General features: G+C 32.4%; 2 pseudogenes; both read right to left on the reverse strand.

Moving 5' to 3' along the window:
* Positions 1–3,626: 3,626 nt before the first annotated feature.
* LOC121392753 lies at positions 3,627–6,927 on the reverse strand (annotated as a pseudogene).
* A 2,749-nt stretch (positions 6,928–9,676) lies between these two features.
* LOC121392755 lies at positions 9,677–14,955 on the reverse strand (annotated as a pseudogene).
* Between the last annotated feature and the right edge of the window lie 158 nt (positions 14,956–15,113).

The following is a 15,113-nucleotide window of genomic DNA, read 5'->3' on the forward strand; positions in this document are numbered from 1 at the left end:
TCATATGATAGTAACCATTGGAACTATTATCATGATACAAAATTTTTAACATGGACTGTAGTACATTACTGCATGAATATTACATGTATGATGTATATATTATGTATTGTGTGGTACATGTACATGTGTTACTGGGATTACATGTATGATGTAATATAGTATTGTATGGTACCTGTACATGTGTTCTGGGATACAATATTACATGTATGATGTAATATATGTATTGTGTGGTACATGTACATATGATGTACTATTATCATGCATGTATATATGTATCCCATAATACATGTTACATGTTTACATCATATATATAGGAATGTATTAGGATTACTTAGGCAGTGAAATGTTCAGTTGATCAAATATTATTATTATTATTTTTAAAAGAATATTTCAGAAACTTTTGTGATGATCAAAATAATAACTTGAAATATTATAATTGCTTACTAATTAAGTGAAGGGGTTCCCATCTAATTGACCCTCCCATCTCAGAACTACTATAATGCGCAAAGTGCTGTTGGAGTTGTTTTAAAGTTCATGAGATTCAATGTGATTTGGATAGGCTTCTAGAAACTTTGATAGTTTTTATAACTCCTCTTTAAGACGACCAATCTGAGACAAGGAGAGAGAGACGATGAATGACTAATATTACAGGAAAATAATAAATAATATGTATGGATGAATAGATACGTGTGTGGACAAATCAGTATTCATATGGTATTTAATGGGTATAATTATGGATGATGGGTATATGTATGTATGGATGATGGGTATCTGTATGCATGGATGAATGGGTATATGTATGGATGAATAGATATGGACATGTACTATGACATAACTTTATCAATGATTTACACATCCTGTTACATTTATTCATATTTTATTAATATGGTATTTTAATCATCATATAAAGCATTCATTCATACATATACCATTTACCTAAAATAGATTAAGATACCTATATCATACACAATGTTCAACGTTCAAGTCACTTGATGTTAATAACAAAACTTTAACAAAATTTGAAACAACGTGTCTAGTCTGGCTATCCTACACATTACTAACTATGAAATAGTGTACACATTTTGAATGACAATATAAGAATCTCTACAACAGTTTTAAAAATTTCTCATATCAAGTATCAGTCCAACTAGTCATTACCTTTTTGTGAGCCAGTGCAACATTATAGTGTGGTTCATACAAATGTGGAGCTAACGAATGCTTGACTTATAACAGCAGAGAGCCTATCAGAAAGAGACAAAATGAGAAAATATTGGACGTAATATTTAGGTTGAAATGTTAGAGAGATTTACAATTATTACAAAACAATTAACAACAATATAACAACATAATATAACAAGGTAAATTATTATAATTTCAAGTGATGTAATTGATGAAGTGGTCTAATGTTAAAAAAGGTGTTGTTCAAAAGAATCCAATCTATCTCACAAGTGACTAAACTTACACTTATATACAAATATTGTATCATCAGATTGCTCAAGATAAAAGGACAATTTCATAGGCTTCAATTATACGATCTAACGTGATTATTGTAATGATTAAATATGTTATAATAATTGAATTTGAAAAGTCATTAACAGAAGAACCTCTCATAAAAAAACACAATTTGACTTTAAAAACATGCTCGAGCTCTTTTTCAAGTTCCATAACTAATAGTTAAGTAAGTATTTTATCCATTGAGGATACCTTTTTAGTCTTTACTAAGAACAGTTCTACTGTGAAAGGGTCTAGCTACAAACATACACAATGAATATTGTTACATAGTCCACAATGAATGAGTTCAAAGCCATTACTGATAATATGACTGAACAAATTATTGAAATGCTATTTGTGTAAAATAATCTTTTCACTGTCATTTTAACATATTATAAATATTATAAACCTTTTAATCATCATAATGATATTTTCTTGGAAAGCCAACTAAAATTGTTTTGATCAAAAATACACTAAAATATTAAAGTCCATTCTATATGATATATTGCAATGATAACTGGTAAGTCACCTGACCCCATATCTTATAACAATAATAAATAATATGACCATTCTCTGACTAGAAACACAATCACAGGACTAGCAATATCTCTACCTTTGATAACCAACTAAAGGTTCATACAGTAAATAGAACACTGTAAACATTGTTACGTTAACAACATACTTGAGTTCATTAGTCTTATTGCTTACAAGAGTGGGAGATTTATTGAATTAACAAACACTTTCATATCAGTCTGTTTATTATGTTACTAATAAAGAAATTGCTATTTGTTATAAACAACACGCTCATATTAAGAAGGGAATAAAAAAACAGTGAAAAAAGAAACCGACCAAACCATGTCAAAATTTATTACCAGCTAAGACAACACATGTATATTATATACAGACACTTCTATGATCTGGATCCTTTGCTATTGAGGACAATGACTAATGTCCCTGTGAATTTCATTGACTCCTATTGAAGAGGAGAACCCCTTTAATTAGGGCAATTGTTATTCAAATATGAGAGGTTCGATTTTATTGTGGGAAGGAGTGCATATCAGATTAGCCCATCTATTGAAGTACTAACATTTTAGGACCCCTGACTCAGCACTCTCCTCTAATCAATTTATCATTGCAATATTATAAATAATACACATATTATATTTATATATAATACTAGTACATACTTATACAGTATATTATTGGTATACAGTATTACATCTTATATTACTGAGTACCATATGACTAATGCATATTTATAATATTACAATCTACATGGATATAATGAATTGGTTCATTAAACATAGATAGTTTTAAAGAACTTCATAATTACTAAAGAATTTCTTACACAAGACATAATAATCATATTACATTCATTACAAATAGAACTGACCTGTTCTCCATGTTGTCTCTGCCATTCCAAGACACCTAAATTATTATAAGCTTCTGAGTGATTGTCTATCATGTGTCAATATAACTTGAAACATTGATGAGCCAGTCGAGTATCTCCAGTTCCCTAGAAAGAGGAAAGTGACAGATGAACTAACTAGACAGAGAGATTCTTAAGTAAGGAGAGAGAGGTTCTTAAGTAAGGAGACATGACAAAAAATAATAATAGTCATGTCTGACATACAAGCATATGATAAATGTACACCAGAAGTAATCTAAATAAATCAATATTTCTGAGTTCTCTATAATTAGAGACATCTGTAGAAAAACAATATGCCATAAATAGTTTGAAACAGTCTGGCAATTTCTAACGAAGCAATACATTCTCAACAAATCAGATGATACCATAGGTCACATATTATAGTAGGTGTGTGTGGAGGAGAAGTCTTTTCCTGGATTATACCACAATCTTTTACTATTACTTGGAAATCTGCAATTTTTGCATAACAAAAACTTAGCCTCACAGAAAATAAATTGTCTAACAGCTGAGTTTTCAAATGGTTAATTGGTTAGTGTAAACTAATTAGCTGAGAGATCATAACTGAAAAAAGGTGGTAGATATGTTTTTACTACACATGAATGTAATTATACATCTGTTAACATATTTGAACAACATTTATCTCTTTGTGGATCTATAAATCTATTTGTCTGCCTGTCCATCCCGTCAATTCATTTTCATTTCTTACCACAGCTATATGTCCAATGTTATACCAAACATCAGCTAATGTATCTGATGAAGCTAATGTTAGTGCCGTTGAAAACAGGTTAATGACATGTCAAATGTTGTGCATAGTAACAGCAAAGTCCTAAATTGTTGAATATCTCAGCATTATATACTCCCATTTGTAATAGCCGTCTGGAATGGGTTTGAGAGAATGAGAGATTAAGATTGAGATAATCAGTATGAGAACAAAGTTTGAGAGAATGATAAGTAAAAAGGGAATAGGCTTGAGGTAGTATAGGAATGTACAGGAATAGGTTTGAGGAGTACGGAATGACAGGGAATAGGTATGAGATAGTATAGGAATGTACAGGAATAGGTCGGAGGGAGTACAGGAATGTAAAGGAATAGATTTGAGGGAGTACAGAATGATAGGAATAGTTTGAGGGAGTAAAAGAATGAAAATGTAGATAGGCTTGAGGTAGTATAGGAATGTACAGGAATAGGTTTGAGGGAGTACAGGAATGAAAAAGGAATAGGTTTGAGGGAGTACAGAATTATAGGAAATAGGTTTGAGGGAGTAAAAGAATAAAATGGGGATAGGTTTGAGGGAGCACAGGAGTATACGGAAATAGGTTTGAGGGAGTTACAGGAATGTAAAGAAATACGTTTGATAGAGTGTGGGTTGAGGATATGAAGATTACCTGTAGTAACTCAGAGCAATCTCAGGTTTGATCAGAATAAAAGTAATGAGTAGCAATACAGGCTATAGCCTCTACACATGTACTATCACTTTTGAGTACTTCACGATAACAAACATAGATTGTTCAGTATCATTAAGACCCTATTAATAAATATTAATTATTTTGGGAACATGAGAGAGTACGACTTACCTCATTGATACGTGCTATACCAAGTAATAAAAATGTATCCTTAGGAAACCTTTCTAATCCCTAGAAACAAAATTTGATTTTATTGATATTTCTTCTACTTTTCAAATCTTTAGTCTTTTGTGCTCACTTATCCATCCATCCATCTATCCATCTATCTATCCATTCATCCATCCATTCATCCATCTATCTATCCATTCATCATCTATCCATCCATTCATCCATTTATCCATCCATCCATTAATCCACTCCTCCATTCATCCATTAATCCATTCTCCATCCATCCATCATTAATCCACTCCTCCATTCATCCATTTATCCATCCATCCATTAATCACTCCTCCATCCATCCATCCATCCATCCATCCATTCATCTATCCATTTATCTTTCCTCACTTTTTTATAGTATTCATAGCCTTCAAAGGTTGATCTAATTTGATGTACACTTTACATAAATACAGGTACATTTCCACACCACTGAAAATATTCTGATGGTCCACCTTTCTGAGATGAACGAGGCAATTTAGTGGTCCTCATGGCAGGACTGAAACTGGCCTTCAGCATCTCGACATAACCTAATCGGTAATAACATTTTCCTAGTTGTATTTTCCACCACCAATCTTCAAAACGACACGCCTCCGTAGCATGTGCTGCTAATTGAAGAGCCTAGAGAATAATATTAAAATTGTATAAATAGATTTAGTAATGAGAGAATGTTTGATGAGAATATAGTAAACATCTCTCTACAATGGACTTTAGAAACTGTCTTTAGTATAGAATATGTTGTTAATATATTATCTTTGATAAGAAATTCTAAGGTTTATATACTAAATTCAAGACTCTTCTTTAAAAAAATTAGTAATTAATAAAATAAACAATTTTTATTTCAATTGTTTTAATTGACAATTAATATTTCACTCAAACACAAAATTATTAGTTATACAAAACTAAATCAAATCAATCAAATCAAACAGATCAAAGAACATAACTAACGACATTTTGTATTGGAATATACTACACTAATTAAGATATTTTCTCAACTTAATTTCTTTGATTGAGCCATTTTAAAAAGTACTTGAAATAAATTAGTATCTTATTATTATTTAATTGAATATATTAAAATAATTATAAAAATGTCCAATAAAATAAAAAAATAGCATCACTAAGAAACTAACTTTGTTAACTAACAATATAAGTTATTACTTATTTAAATCCAAGCATAATCTAATTGCCCACCCACCACAATCTTCCTATTCCAAATGACAATGTACTATATAGAGTTTACACATATGAATTAACTCACACTACGAATACTACTCTCGTGATGAAACAATATTCAAACAGTGCCTTTTAAAAAAAGAAAAATATCAAAATTAATACAGATTATTAAGTAACCATAGTAACTGATTCAATCTAATGATAAGTAATTGTACTTATTGTGATACCTTAGCCAGTGCAGGTTTTTGAGCATAACTAGCTAATTGAGTTTGGAGACATCAATAAATGGTCCACCTGGTTCAGTCAACATTGATGCCTAATAGATAATAAAGAAATGAATGGATACATGAATGGATGGATAGATGCATGAATGAATGGGTAGATACATGAATGGATGAATGGATACATGAATGGATGGATAGATACATGAATGAATGGATAGATACATGAATGAATGGACAGATTGATAAATGAATGGACAGATAGATATATAGATGGTTTAATAATGGATAAGTGGATAATTTAAAGGATCATAAGACATACATTCCTAATCGTATAAAATCTTCCAGATGCACTAGTAATAGGTCTATAATAAGTAATAGAAATATCAAATCAACTTTCTTCTACCCAAATACAATACCTTGCAGTTTGAGCTGTTCGAGGAGCACGTATAGCCTGTTCTAAAGAAGATGTTTGCCCAACTTGCGTCCCAGGACGCAGGAATCCAGACACTGTCTACCAGCTGTAGATAATGGGTCTACATGAATACAAGGTCATATATGTCATTAAGAGGATATGGTGCTCGTATATAATGGTACATGTTCTATTACCGACGCCTTGACTGTTCCTTTTAAACCACCAGCAGCTGTTGCTGTGGGTCGTCTCAAAGATGTGCCAGGTCCTAAAAATATTATATTATTTTAGGTGGTAATAGTAGCCACACCCACTTGCTACATCAGCAATCGTGTTTTCCTCCATTGTCATTTCAGCAATTCCTTCATCTTCAACATCTATTCATCAATATAAGTTTGTTCTGTAAGTGCACGTACTTTTAAGAACCAAACAGCCTTTTAAAAAATGATAATAGATCCTCTTCAAAGAGGGGTGTGGTTTCTCTCTTGATCTTTGGATTTTTCTCCAGTAGATCGTCACAAATTTGAACACAATCTTCAAATCGTCGATGTTTAAATAAGTCATTGCCATGAACAGTGGATCCATTCCTAACGAATGGCTTACAGAACTGGCGAACCTTGACCACTCTCCATGATGGCCGCACCCACAATAATAATGAATATTATTGGTGGTTGTGTATGTTCATTGTTTTTGAAGTCACTTTAGAACTGGAGCTTGTCATTTAGTAATACCACTGTTCACAATGGTATTGGAAATATAATGGTCTTGTATGCATGAGATAATAAATGGATGAGTTGAGGGTTAAATAAAGCTTGCTTTAGTAATAGAAAGTATGAATGGATAGAATAATAGATATATTGATAGAAAGAACATGTGGAATGAAATGATGAATGGGTAAATGAATGAATACTAAGTATTATGTTCATTGTGTCTTATACAAGTATGTACAGCTATTAAAACTGTATGGGGTCACAATTGCAAAGGAACCAGGTTGTCATGACCACAGATATCACTCAGTTAAGATGAAAAGGCTATAGAGCACAATACTAATGTTTCAACTGATAATTATATAGAGTCTATAGTCAGTTAACTGCATTGGCTGGGGGCTATTAATGAAACATTAGTTTATTATATTTAATGTATTTAGAATATTTTCTAAAGATTTTAAAAATACTATGTCTTTTCCTATTTCCTCCTTATTTCAAATATTTGGATATTTGAATTATAATTGAGAAAATGCTTTGTTTCAAAAATAGTACAAAATTTATTAAAAAGAGAGTAAAACAATGAAAATTAACTTTTTTAAAAAAAAAATAGTAAACAAAAAACAAACTGATAATGATGAATTAAATCAACAGACACATTAATAGATGGATACTTAATCACTTGATCTCTAGACAATGAATGATTGATAACTTACACATGTTAAAATACAATATGAGAGGTATCTAGGACAATTCTTGAAAGGTTGGTCCTTTACTATAGCATATAATTTTTGTCTTCCTTCTCCAGCTCTAGTGCTATCTCTATAAGTCTCATTTCCATACTGACGGGGCATATACTCAGATGACCAATCCACTCCATTGTCTTAATCTTGTACTTGGTATGACAGATTTTGTTGTGGTCTCTGAATTTTTAAAAAGTCTTGTAAATCTATTATATGTGGTTGTCCATGTCATTCAATATTTGTACAATACTCCATTGAGTATGCAGGTAAATAACTTACGTTGAAGTCATTTAACAAGGTTACATTCTTGAAAACTTACCAGACAATGGAGTCCAAGGAAAACCATATTATATAACTGCATTAGATGGCAAAAAATTATCATTTCATTCGTCCATTGATCAATTCATCCTTATGTAACATCCATATATATATGGAGTATTCTTTCTGCACTCCCTCTCAATATTCTTGTTCTTGGGAACATTCAATGATAATGTAAGTGAGTGGAGTGAAAAACATCGAAACACAAATTAACTGTCTTAATAGGTTAGATCTCAGACATCCAGTCAAAGGAAGGAATGAGTCCAGTCAAAGGAGGGAGAGAGTTCAGTCAAGAAAGTCCATCACTAGTGAGCATGAACATGTTGGTTAGGCGGGAAAAACATCATGTGCACACACACCTAGCAAAGAACAGCAAACGCGTGACTGCTACTATATGGCGGGAAAAATATCACATGCACACACCTAGCAAGGAATAACACTGTTATGGCGGGAAAATATCACGTAGCAAAACATTAATAGATTTTTAATTAATTATTAAAAAAAGATTATTAATTGAATGATATAACTTATTGCTAAAAAACATTAATGCTAATATCTCATACAAACTAAAAATTAGTAAAGCTATCTTGTAAAAACTAAAAAATTAATTAACAATAATATAATCTATATTAGTACAATAAACTGTAATACAATAGTTGTAAAAAGATAATAAGAAATCAGCAAGATTGTAGTTGTTTAATAAAGAAAATTCAATTCTAAAACTAATTCAGTTTTTTTATGAACTGAACTTAATTTCTAAGTTAAATAAAATCAAGAATGTTTTATTGAACATTAAAACTAAAGTTAAATGATTGACTTTTTTGACAAGTTAGATGAAAAATGTTTTTGAGAACTTCAATATAATAATTTTAAAAAATTATAAAAAATTTAACAAACCATACAAAAAACATGAAAAAATTATAACAAAAAAGAAAATTAAAAAGAGATAGTCCTCTGAGTTGAAGAGTCCCCCAAGAGTCCTCCAGCCAGTCCACAAGTAGAGAACATAGGGAGAAAGAGAAATAATCTGTAACAACTGGATTACTAAAGAATGGATTGGATGGATGGATAGAGAGATAGCTCACCTTTCAACAGTGCTGCTCCTGCAGGGAAAGAAAAAAAGTAGTAATAACTGAACTGGTAGTGGAAATGAATGGATGGATGGAAGTGAGAGAGACCAGAGGAAGTGAAAAAGGACCACCAACCTACACACACACACAGCACACACACACACGCACCCCCCTACAAGATCAGAGGTCTCCCCCCCGCCACCTGGCGGCCTTGGATTTAAAAAAAAATTTTTTTGGCCACCAGGTGGCAGGGGGGAGATATGATTTGTAGAGATTGTATGAGTGTGTGTATGGTGTACATAGGCTAGATAGCCCAAATAAAAAAAATAAAAATAAAAGAAGAGGAAAGAAGGCTTGAAGGAAGACAGGAAGAGTCCAATGAGCAGGAGAGCAACTCATCTTTTACATCCAGAGAACATCAGAACAGTCAGAGACATCAGAACTCAAGAACATCAGAGAATATCAGAGCAGTGAAGAACATCAGAGAACATCAGAACAGTCAAGAGAACATCAAGAACATCAGAACAGTCAAGAGAACATCAGAGAACCACAGTAAGAACTTCAAAGTTGAGTCCTGTAAAATGAAAAGTGAGAACACAAAAAACTTTACACAAACAAAAAAAAATTAAAAAAGAAAACTAAAGAACAGATAAATATGACCATAACTAAAAAATGATCCAACGAAGTAACGAGATGATCCACGATGAGGCGAGTCGATCCAACGAAAAAGTAACGAGATGATCCAACGATGAGGCGAGTCGATCCAACGAAGTAACGAGATGATCCAACGATTGAGGCGAGTCAATCCAACGAGATGATCCAACGATGAGGCGAGTCGATCCAACGAAGTGACGACAGCGACGAGGCGAGTCGCAGAGACATAGAGGCATAAAAAATGGAGTCCCTTTTATGTTATCAGATATCTCTGTCACAACTCATTTGACGACCAGTCACCAGAAACTTGTGACAAAATTGGCGGGAAAACGACAAAACATTAAATTGATTTTTAATTGATCTAATTAACAAATAATTAAAGTTTTCACAAATACATAAATATTATAGTAATTACTATTCTACAATTTGTTACTGGAAAGAAATACGATTTTGTAAACTAATGTCTATGTACAATGTAAAGTACAATATTTCTCTCAGAAACTTCCCAAACTAGTTGGGTTGAGACTATCTCAAGTCATTGTATTACAATATGTGTATATCAATATATATTATGAATTAGTGAAACTAGTGTATGTATGTAGAAGGCAATTATCACTATTTGTATGGACTTAGTATTGCTGCTACTAACCACATTTGTACTACATACTGTGAACATTTGCTGTTGAGAATTTTCAATTTCGACATGTTTCATGATATTCTAATAATCATACACTACACAACTATAGTATTAGTTTTTCAAGAGTACCAATATTGTTGTTTTTCAAAATGATATTCTATTAAATCATTTTTAAAGACAACTTAGCATTATTCCATTAATGGATAATGTTTGGACTGGTTAAAACCTTTTAAACCGTATAGCATTTTTTAACATCATTGTTAACATTTTTAACTGATGACTCAGCATTATTTTTACACTGATTTTTGACATTTTTCAAATTACATCTATTGAGGATTTTAGTTTTTGAAGATATGTTAGCATTAGTAATTGACCTTTTTATTTTATTTGCAAGAGATTCTTATTTTTTCTATATATTTAATATGAAGTTCATCTAATTAACACTCATCACAGTCAACATTAGTTTACCTTATTACAAGCATTCTAACTATTTTTCAGAGCCAACTAACTTCTGTATCTTGTAATATAATGTGATCAGTTTCTGTTCTGTGAGTTTATCTGACTCTAGCTTTTAGTATAGTTTAATATTTAATGAGAGAACTGTTACAGCTTTGATTGTGAGTTTTTAATTGATTGCATGGAATCTGCTTTATAAGTTTTGTCATGTTGTCTCCGATAAACCAGAAAAAGCTGGGTACAAAAGTAGATGGGGCCACAAAAACTAGCGTATATGCTCAAAACTTATCAATTATCTAGACCTAAGAACACTAAGGAGCAAATGACACCTTTGTTGATTAGTGTGTATTACTATCAAAACTAGATGCCTCAGTCTACCAAAACTATGATGGCCCAGAGATCCTGTCGGGTCCAAAGCCAAGGTCTGGAACCAGAAATGGCTCTCTACTGAAGCAAACACACAGTGATGACCCAACCTACTCACAAACAATCCCCTTAGGATACCGCAGTGTATCAACCAACTGACTTATATAGAACATATGGAGATGGAAGTCCTACATTGTCATTACCATAACAAATCTTCACATGTAGTCCATTATATTTCGCTCCATCATGTAACTAACCCAATACATGAGACAGTGTACACTAAATACTTGAACAGACTTACAGTTAACCCCAATAACCAACCAAGAACAGCATAGCTTATATAAACATCACCATCCTCCATGCATAACAAATAGCATTGCCCAGAGACACTGACACAACAGTTGTTAAGATATAGCATCAGTCCTATAAATAAAATAGACAGAATATATAAAGATGAAGATAGCACATTTACTAGGATAGACTAAATAAAGACAATTTGAAACAATTAGTGTAGAATTGTTAGCAACAAAAGACAGCAGGCATAATAAGGATATTAGAACTTATAATTCTAATGGTTGGTCCTTATAGCTATGACTAGCTACTAAACCTAGCAGTCTAAGAAATAAGCTGGTTTTTCTCATGGAATGCTTTGCCAATACATATATATTCAATGTTTAATTCATGTTTACTTAATTTGTATAGAGACAACTAGTACTAGTGGAAAAAGCCAATATCATATCTTACATAGGACATATCAAGGAGAAAACTGGGCTACTGTGGCTGCTGTGTTTGGTCTTTCTGCATTTTCCTTATATGGTCAGTAGCATAGTACCTGAGATAATGCTTTAATGGTTGTAGTAAACTTCAATGAGGATCCTATCAATAATGACTGTTAATGAAAGAAAATGATCCTCCATTAGCAGAAACTATAGAACCGTTTGTAACAGCATTTAGGTATTGTAAAGACGAGACTACTGAAAGGTGGAGACATTTTTAAACCTACCAAATATAAAGAAAAATTGAAAGAGGTAGTAAAATGAATATTGCAAGAAAAGAATGCTAAAATGTATGGAACAAAAGAAAGAACATAGAGACTTACTTGTCCCTGCCTATCTGTGCACTTGAGTTCAAATATCTGAAGAAAGATAGTTCTTTTAGGCCCTTTATTCTTATATACAGCAACAGAAGTATTGAATATGTAGAAGTTTAATGGTTCCCCCATGTACGGTCAAATTGAGTCTATATGGTGAGAGCTACACACTGAGGCCATTTAACTCTTCTCTAAGGACCAATATTCATTCAGCCAGCCTGCTTCAGCAGGAAGTAAGAACAAACAAATAGTTCTCAATGGATCAATATATATTTCACGTTTTTCCCGGGTTTTTTGCTGAGCAGCGCAGAAAATATGACTGACCAGCCTTACTATATAGTAACTACATTTTTAAGTTTAATATATATTTATGTATAAAACAATGTATAACCTCAAGCACAATATTCATGATATTAGAAATGAAGCAATCTGATTGGTCATTGGACACTTAACTTACCGCTAAATGTGTTTAGAAAATACTCTTATATTAAAATTATTATATCAAAATTTAAATGAATATGACATGTGAAAAACTGAAATATCAAATAATGTCCAGTGTTATAATCCGCCCCATCCACTTCATGAACACTTGATTAATAATAGCCATGTGAAACTTACATCTTATAAATAATAATTATTTGAAAAGCATGAAAAATTATATTATCATAATTTTTACTATCAGTATAAAATTTTCACTATTCACATGTCCCATTTCAAAAGTGTCCCGTGCTTTATCTGCAATCATTTCAGCAATAGCTAGACTTTGAAGTAGCAGCTGGAGAGGGTGCATTCCGTACATGTAACATAGCGACTACCAACAGCACCAGACCTTGATCAAAAATAAAGTCCTCAATGAGTGTACCATCACGAGCCATTGCCTGTTGCTCGTACACCAGCAGGACCTCTATAAATAAGAAAGATTAAGAAGTAAGGTAGGTTAGGTTCTTAAAACATTTAGTGTTGTCTAGTACACATACCTTAAGACACAAGCAAGACAAAAATTTTCAAGGTCTTCAGTAGGATATTACACTGATTATACCTTTAATATCACTAAGTCTGATATCCGAGTCCATATCTCTGTAACTGTTTTACTTGAGCTGTCTAAACAGCCCCTAGGCAAGCTCTTGAGAACCATACTGCCAATATTTTAAATTAATTTCTGAAGACCTCTGACCAAAAGAAATTTAATTTCTTTTTTTAACTTTAAAAGAATTACCGAAATCTCAAAGACTCTTGAAAGTCCTTAAAACTGAAGTCAGTTGAACGCTTGTAACCTTCTCCTGGCAAATGCAAGAATGGCATTTGGTCCTAACCCAAACGTACCATCCATTCTTGGAGTAAAATGAACAACAAGGAATGGGAACTTGGGATCAGGAACCGACAAATGTTATCCATCAAATCAGAGTACCTCATGTCAATCCATCCAGACAGACTCACAGGATAAATGTTTCCATTAACCAGGTATGACTTTTCAGGTTTTAAAACTAGATATTCGCCTCTAAATGGTACAATAGGAGGCTCAGAACTACATCCGAGAGCTGAGCCCATCCGATCAGAAAACAGACCAGCACAAGTAATAATGTTATAAGCAGAAAAGAAAGAAGGCTGTGAGAAAAAGGAAGTAAGTTAAAGTTACTGCAATTGTAATGAATGACTTTACTTTTCCAATGAATGAACTCCTATAGTAAAATCTTCAGAGCCTACTGTAATGGGATTATAATGTTAATAAAAATATTGAATTCATTTAAGTTCTTACCTTTTTTATCAGCAGTAAATCTGGTTACCTAATAAAGTGTAGACATATAAAATAATATTCTTAATTATATTAATGTGACTTAACTTGCCTTGTAGCCTGTATAAATATCTACACCTGCTTCTCTAATATCTTCAGCATATGCTGCACAAACCTTATTGTAAATCTACAATACCAGTATATGGAGAATGAATGCCATCACTCCCTGTGTGAATGAGAGAGAGAGAGAGAGTTTAATACTTATATAAAATAGATCATACTTTTGGGCAGTATGGTTCAATTTCTTGAAGTTCTTGGGGTCAATTAATTTCAAACCCTTTACTTTATTGGTTATACCTCTTTCAAATAAATTTTTCAAAGTCGGCACTTCATTATCATTTACAGCCACTATGACCTTTTTAAAGAAGATACATTATCACTAAAATCATACCCTCGTATTTGTTAGTATTATACTAACCTTTCCAATATTTTTATATGGAATTTTCTTTTATCACAATATTGATACATCAGATCAGCTCCACGGACACATAATTTAGCTTCAAAGTACCAGGTGTATAATAAATACCAGTATGAATTACACCACTATTATGACCACTTTGATGACTAGCTGAAGAGAAGATGGCCAGGGAGAGAACAAGGGAACAATTGTACATGTCTACACAATTCATTTGTCCTATTTACATACCTAAAACTTTCTTTTTCAACAAGAGCTATAGTTTTCTCTGGTATCGAGCAGTTTAACTCTCTAGCTGTAGCCAATCCAACGATACCTCCACCTATAATTAGTATGTCATAGTTCTTGTTGCCATGGTATCCACTCATTGATCGAATTAGATATCTACAAATGGAGTAGGGACACTGCAAGTAATGCATTCATAATACCATTTTCTCACCTAAAGAAAAGATTACTTCTTGTCTTAAAAGGTATAAAAGACATTTTAATTATTAGGGGTGTGGCTACGTCGTAGTATAGTCTACAC

The sequence above is a fragment of the Gigantopelta aegis genome, unplaced genomic scaffold (genome assembly GCF_016097555.1).
Source record: "Gigantopelta aegis isolate Gae_Host unplaced genomic scaffold, Gae_host_genome ctg4429_pilon_pilon, whole genome shotgun sequence".
Classification (NCBI taxonomy): domain Eukaryota; kingdom Metazoa; phylum Mollusca; class Gastropoda; order Neomphalida; family Peltospiridae; genus Gigantopelta; species Gigantopelta aegis.